General features: G+C 41.6%; 1 protein-coding gene across 4 annotated transcripts in view; it reads right to left on the bottom strand.

The window, feature by feature from the left end:
• CRADD (CARD and death domain containing adaptor protein) overlaps window positions 1–7,583 on the bottom strand; it is a 334,868-nt gene that overhangs the window by 59,896 nt on the left and 267,389 nt on the right. The window lies entirely within an intron of this gene.

The raw sequence follows: 7,583 nt of genomic DNA, 5'->3' as shown, positions 1-7,583 counted from the left end.
GGCTGATCTGCCGCCGCCGCCGCTGCGTGCCGGGGGCCACAAATGTATAATTTTGTATTGAATACAAAATATCTCTGGTACCAAGGACAGTGCCTGTCACATGACAGATACTCAATAAATGTTCAGGTCATAAACCAGAGACTGGTTACCTGTCTAGTGATCTAGCAACTTGAATAAACTGAGGGGGCTGAGTCCATGAGTAATCGGAGCCTGCTGCCTTGGGAGACCCTCCCCCAACCTCTTCTGTTGGAGGTAAATGCCTGAGCCAGAATGAGCCTCAGCACACCCTCCAAATACTGCACGTATGGTATAGATGGAGCGCCCTGTGGTATCCCTCAGTCTGCCTGACCTGCTCCTCCTACTCCAGTCAGTTGCCTGGTCCATGATTTACTCCATAGTCTCCACTCCAGCCTTCTTCAAATGGGCTTTTCCAAAGGGACAGCAGCAGGGACAGTTTGACAAAAATGAAGTTCTATAGCCTCGATTTCCATGCGTACTCCTTTCTAAAACTGAAAGCTTCTTGGCATCAACAATATTTTTCCTCCCACTTTTCAAAATAAAGTCAGACTAGTCACATAGCTTAAAATTAATTCTGGTGTGCTGCCCTAAACAATCTGTACATTGGCTCAGGGAAGCCTCAGAGCTTTCTGTGTCTTGTCCTGTGAACAAGTTTGTACAACTAAAGTTGACCGCTACTGGGAAGTTCTGAGTTCAGAACACAGCAGTAATCCACGTAAGTGATGTTGATTATTTTTAAAGCAACTGCAATGTTTTCAGGAAACACCAGATTTTTCAAGACATGTTGGATAAAGTCTATATTTTTTTTTATTGATTTCTTTCATATCTAACATGTTATTCAGTAAGGTCACCCAAACCTATTTTATCAAATAATGTCATGAAATAGATATTCCAAACATAGTCAATCATCATTGCATTTCAACTGATGAAATGTGTAATGTTTTCTACTTTCTGTTTTTAAAAAAATGATGAAAATATTTATGTTGAGTTTAAAAAGTGAGAAAGTACACAGGTTTGGGGGTTTTTGCAGGGGTTAGATTTTTGTCATATGGTGCTTTTATTCTACAGAGAAAGAGACAAACAGAGCAAAAGTGAAAACTCACCTCCCCACACTCAGGGGGAGGGGAGAGCCATGCTGCAATTCTTCTCCATTCTCCTCTCAGGATTTTGGGCACACACACACATACACCTGGCATGATTTTTAGGCCTCTGGGTTTGGGACTTGTAGCACTCAGTTGGCCATTTAGGACCCAGGTGCCTTAACCTCCATGCCACCTGCTGGCTCGAGTACACAGTTTCAAAAACATTTTTTCAAGGGGTACTTACCAAAAAAAAATTTGAAGACCATAGCTCTGCGGAAGAGCAGGGGAGAAGCAGAAGTTTGTTCGGTGGGTGGAAGATGCTTTGTTAGTTTCTAGACTACTGGAGGAGCCAAAAACATCATATGTCAACCTTTCTTGTTTGTTAAAAAGACCAGCAACACCAGTCTGATGGCAGCTGGCAGCTTCAGCCACTGAAAGAAAATAGTACTGTACCTGGAAAATTTCTTAAGGCAGGAAAACATGTTGAAAAACCTAATCAGCTCATAACCAGGGTATGCTACTGCCAACATCTAAGGACACAGCAAATCATGGGCACACTGTTCTCTCCTTCATCAGGCCCACCAAGCATCTTGGGCTTTCCCGCTGATGGACAAATTATTACCAAGGCAGCTGCAACACACTATTCCATGGCCTGAAGCAGGGTGAAAGGTACAGGCAGAAGGCAGTGGGGTGTGGTTTTAATGTCCTGATTTCATATAACGAATAACTGAATTTCTAACAATATTGCTAATACATATTTCTTCAGGGAATTGTGTGTGTGTGTGTGGGGGGGGGCGTTTCCTATATTAGTTAGCAGTTTGATTTGGTTTTGTTTGTATTTATTTATTTCTTTATATAAAACAAGGCACTGTATTCTTTTTCACTGAATGATTCAATGTACTTGGTAGAAGGAAAAAGCAGTTAAGCAAACAAGATATGAGGACTAGCTCAAAAAGAAAAAAAAGAAAAGGAAAATGAACTAGCTCAAAAAAAAAAGGAAAATGGGTTATAAACTAATGAAAAGTCTTTTTAATATACATTTATTTATTTTAAAAATGCAATAAATGGTTTTAATAAAAATGAATTATGAGCCTGAAAGTGGTGTAGCAGTAAAATGCAATGCTCTGTGAGGCTGACCCACATGGGGAGGTTCTGCGTTTGTGTCCAGAGACCACCCTGAGTACACCGGGTTCAGGTATGCCTATGACCTAGGGCTGGTGGAGGCTAGGTGTAGATTGTGCCATCAAGATCCTGTTAAGGATGTTATCTCTCTCCCTCTTTATCTCTGAGTGTCTCTTGCTCATGGAAGAAATAAATATGTAAACAAACAAATTAGACTTTACATACTCCTTTGATGTAATTTCTACACCTTATTTGTTTTCCAATTCTTTTTTTTTTTTTTTTTTAGAGAAATTTTTGCTATAGGGTGTGTGCACTTGCCAGAGAGACAAAGAAACAGAAAGCAAGAAATTGACCCTCAGGGGGATGGACACATTGCAATCTTTTCTCCTCCATTCTCTTCCTGGAACTTTGGGAACATATGCACATTCTTCTGGCATGAGTTTCAAGCCATCAGGTCCGGGAATCAAACTACAGTTGGCCATGTGGGAGTCCAGTGTCTTAACTACTATACCACCTGCTGGCCCTGTTTCCCAATTCTTTTAACAGAGTTAGCATATATGTTAAGAAATAAATGATTTAAAATACGTTTTGGACCCCTATTGACCTCAGAGTAAGAATGAAATCTACAATGCAGAATTCTTAGAGTAAGAGAGAGAAACTTCAATGACCATGTACAAAGATGACAGGATTTGATCTTCAGAACTGTATTATAACTGCAACACGAACATTACTGTAGCTTTAGGAATATTCAGTACATAAGGATATGTCCAACTCAGAAATGACTCAACAAACTCATTACAGTCCTTAAAACAAAAGAAACTCTAATGTATTCCGAGAATTTATAAAAGCAGTTGCTGTTACACTTGGCTTCCTCATCCTTTACTCCTGTGCATGAATTCTCACACCTTGATACAGTAGGCATTGTTCATCGCCTTCCAGATTTCTGGGAAGTTAACCATCAGGGAGGTCAACGCAAGATCCAACACTGAGTCCATGGGAGAAGTGGGATGAGATCTGAATCCATTCCTAACTGTGTGTTAACTCCCTTCCCTCCTCCCTGTCCTTCCTCCCTCCCACGAAGTTTTATTTTCCAGCTGTTTTACTTGGTATGAATTAGAAGGATGACACCCTAATTGAGAGAAGAAGTAGCTACCCACATTTCAACAGTACAGGAGGAGTGGTGATTTAGAAACAAAATCTTAAGTGTCACTTGCCCATGGGCCTGACCACAATATTCAGCAGCTCATCCTGATCAGTAAACCATGACTCCACAGACACCCAGGGCTATGTGTCATTGGTCTCCTGGTACATGAGAACTTCTGTAGTTCTAACCAAATCTCTCACAGCCTGGATATGTCAGTGCTTGCCAGAACATCCAGATGAAAATTTAAAAGTTACTGATAGGCATAGCTGATCTACACCTGGCTACACAATTCCAATATTTAGATAGCTGGCATCTTACAGGACTGACTGATCTGTGGAGAGCAGCTAATCTGAGCAAACATGATTACCTTTAGACACATGTAGAAACATGGCTTTGTGAGCTTCATTTGTATGGCAGTGAAAGCATCTGTATACAAAAACGCTAATTTGTCTGTTGCTGATACCACAAAGCAGTATCAGGCTAAAGGAAGCCATGTGTGTTTATTAATTTTGCCCCAAAAAGATATAAAAAAAAAAAAACTCGCGCCAGTCATTTTTACATCTTCAAACAATTTACATCCAAAACGAACTGGCTTTACATTTCATTTCTTCTTCCCCCATTTTCTGTCCTTTAAAAGAATAAACCTTGGGAACCAGCAGTTAGCGTAATGGCTGTCGCTAGACTCCCATGTAGTCGACCGCGGTTCACGTCCCGGACCCGGTGGCTTAAAACTCACGCCGGGCGCGTGTGCGTGCGTGCCCAAGATCCCGAGAGGAGAATGGAGGAGAAGGGATTGCGGCGTGACCATCCCCCCTGGGGGGTGATTTCTCGCTTTCTGTCTCTATGTCTCTCTCTGTCTGGCTGGCGAGCACACGCGCCCTACAGTGAAAATCTCTCAAAAAAAAAGAAAAGAATAAACCTGAGGCTGGTTCTGGGTCACAGCTTTTCATTAGAGAAGTTGGGCCCGCCCAATCCTCATTTTGCTATACTTGTATGTCTTTTTGTGTTTATTTTTATGTTCATTTCTAATCCACAGCCCCCACCCCCCACCTAAAAAACCGTGTTCTGCCAAGTGAGTCCCGACACTGACCAAATGTTTATAATTTCCTCTACAGTCAAGTGGATCTATTTCAGCCACTGAGGAACATCCCCATGTCAAAATGCATGAATAAAGTACCCTTATTTCCAGAGATAGACGCTATGTATTAGAGACCTTTGAATGTGCCTATTGTACAGAGATACCTATTTTTTTAACTTAAGGGCTTTGTATGGGATGTGTATTAGTTTGCTATTGCTGCTAGAACAAATGATCACAAACATAATGACTGAAAACAGTAATCAGTGTATTATCTGACAGTCTCTTGGGTCAAAAGCCCAAGATGAGTCTCACGGAGCTAAAATCAAGGCATCCACAAGGCTGTGTTCCTTTTCAAAGGGACTGAGAATTCCGTTGTCTTGTCTTTTCCAGCCTCTAGAAGTTGCCTGTAGTCCTTGCCTCATGGATCCTTCCTCCATCTCAAAGATAGCAACAGTGGATCAAATTCCCCTGTCACCTCTCTCAGGGCCACTTTGTTGACTTCCTTTTTCACTGTTTCCATGTGATTAGATAGAGTCCATCTTGGTAATTCAGGATAATCTCCCCGTGTCCGGATCAGTAGCTAAATCATATCTGCTAAGTCATATCTGCTAAGTCTCTTTCACCACCTAAGATAATGTATTTGCAGGTTCCAGGGACTAAAACATGGATGTCTTTGGGAAGGGGATGTTATTCTGTCTACCACAGATGAGTTTCTGTTTTGTTTTGTTTATTTTCCACTTCAGCTGGAAGTAATTTAGGACTTCTGCATCTCAGAATGCCAGGAAAGGCAGATCTCCTGAGTTAAGACTTGCTAACAGCTTATTGGCAAGGCAGGGCACTTAAGGGTTTTTGGATGATTTTACAGGCTTCCTGCCAAAAGGTGCATGTGAAACTGCTTTAGAGATTACATTTGCTAAGGTAGACTCAATTACAGTGGATAATTCTTGTTTTGCTCTTTAACAGCCGGGGTGGGGGTGGGGGGGATGTGTTGGAGGGCTGGTACCTACCCCTCCATGCAGTCATTCATGGTCACTTAGGAACTCAGATAGAGGGAGGCTCTGACAACTTACAAGCCTGGCCTGGGGGCTACTTCTATTCCACCCAGTCCAAAGAGAAAGGAAAATGAATGAGAGAGCACATGGGAAGTTTTTCTGGGCCAGGCCAGAAGTGGTACACACTCAATGGGTCATGATCACACCACAACCTCTTCTCCATTCCTCCATCTCTCTATGCCTGTTCCATTAATTAGACCTCAGTTTCCATTACTTGCAAGGAAGGCTGAAAAATATAGTCTGACTGTATGTCATGAAGAGGAGGAAACAAATGTTGGTGAACAGCTGGCAGTGTATCAAGGAATACTCTTGATCTACTCTAGTCTCTCCCAGAACTTAGTATTTTCATCAACCTCCAGAGGTCATGAGCCCCTAACAATCACATCTGTGGCTCTGAAGCATGACACTTTGTCTCCAAAATAAAACAGGCACTTGAGGCTAAAGGGTACCATTGTAGAGGAGCAGCTCTCCTCTTCCTTCTTTGCTTTCAAGTGCTGATACCGTGGAGAGTTCCAACCTATTGCAAGACTCACCTCTATTACTGCAGAGAGACCTTTTAAACAGAGAAAAAGGCTGGTTGTTAGAAGATCTCCTGGAGCACTCAGAGCTCACACTAAGAAGTAACTGAGGTGCTGCCAGGGCCTGTGACAAAGATGCTGCACCCCAACATAAACACTTCTCATGAAATGCTGTTCTTGCACAATAGAGGCACATTGGGAGCTGAACAGGTCTCGAAAGGGATGTAACTATAAATAAGGGTATTCTGACAAGTGTCTTGGTTTGTTTGCTCTGCAGGTTACAGGGAAAATGGTCCTCCCAAGTAAATGTCTGGATGGTGCTTTTCCCCATATTATTGGGAGACCAGCAGACCAAGGATCACGTTCAGAGATCCCACAAAGACACATTTTCCTATAAACAGTCAGATATCCCTCCATCCCATACCTCCTGCATACCTTTTGCTCCCTTAACTACTAGGCTGTGTGGCCAACCCCTATTAGGTATTCTTGCCTGAAATATTTAACCCAAATCAAATCAAGTCTGTAGATCCAACTAGAGTCCTGCCTTGTTATCTGTGGGGGATTGGCTCCAGGATCCCCTATTAAATGGCATAGTACTCACATGTAACGATTTACATCTTCCTGTCAAAGATCCAATTTATTAAATACCTTAGGAAACAAGATTTGTTTTGGGTCATTGGAAAGTCATGACACATTTTTGCATAGAAAAATACATCATGACTTTCCCGATGACCTAACATAAGATGTCTTTCAATGGAATATGTACACTGCAAAACAAAAGAGCAGCCTAAACAAGCTCACAGTCATGTGCTATGACTTTTCTAACTGAAGACTATGGCTTGATAGTGAGTCCTGACCAGCTGGGAGTGGAGACGAAGGGAATAGGGTATTTTCTATATAAAAGGATAAATACTACCTCAGGAGACTACTGTCGCGTTTATATCCCCATGCGTAGGTGTGCTGGGTTCCAATGTGAAAACGTCTTTCAGAAACTCTGAATGTGGCTGCTGTATGCAGCTGAAACATGTTCCTATCACAGTCACAAATGCAAACACAACTTCAGAAACTGAATCAAGAGGCAGGAGTCCATTAGGGGGCTGCCAGGTGCCATAGTGGTAAAGGGCACTGGACTCCCACATGGCTGACCCTGGTGTTCAAGTTCTGAACCTGGCAGCTTGTTTTCTCACTTACCCTCTCTCTTTCTCTCTCTCTGTCCTTCTCTGGTCAAATTAAATAAATAAATAAATAAATAAATAAATAAATAAATAAAGTTAAATAAAATAATTCTTTTTTAAAAAAAAAGAAGTCCATTAGAATATGGTCCAAAATAAGGTTATAGTAATTTTTCAGTTAATCATTTAAATAAAAAAATACCTACTTTGCATAGGATTTTGGATCTCTTGGGTCCTTAGACACTAATTTGAGAAAAAAATATACATAGTTCTAGTCCCTCATTTTAAGATAAAGAAGTTAAAACGTACTCAGATAGATAGGCATGTCCTCTCTCCAGCCCTCCCTCCACTTCCTTTCCTTTCCTTTCCTTTCCTTTCCTTTCCTTTCCTTTTCTTT

Source organism: Tupaia chinensis, unplaced genomic scaffold (genome assembly GCF_000334495.1).
Source record: "Tupaia chinensis unplaced genomic scaffold, TupChi_1.0 Scaffold000423_1, whole genome shotgun sequence".
Taxonomy (NCBI): Eukaryota; Metazoa; Chordata; class Mammalia; order Scandentia; family Tupaiidae; genus Tupaia; species Tupaia belangeri.
The sequence above is the reverse complement of the archived record's forward strand: the minus strand, read 5'-3'. Positions and strand labels throughout refer to the sequence as shown.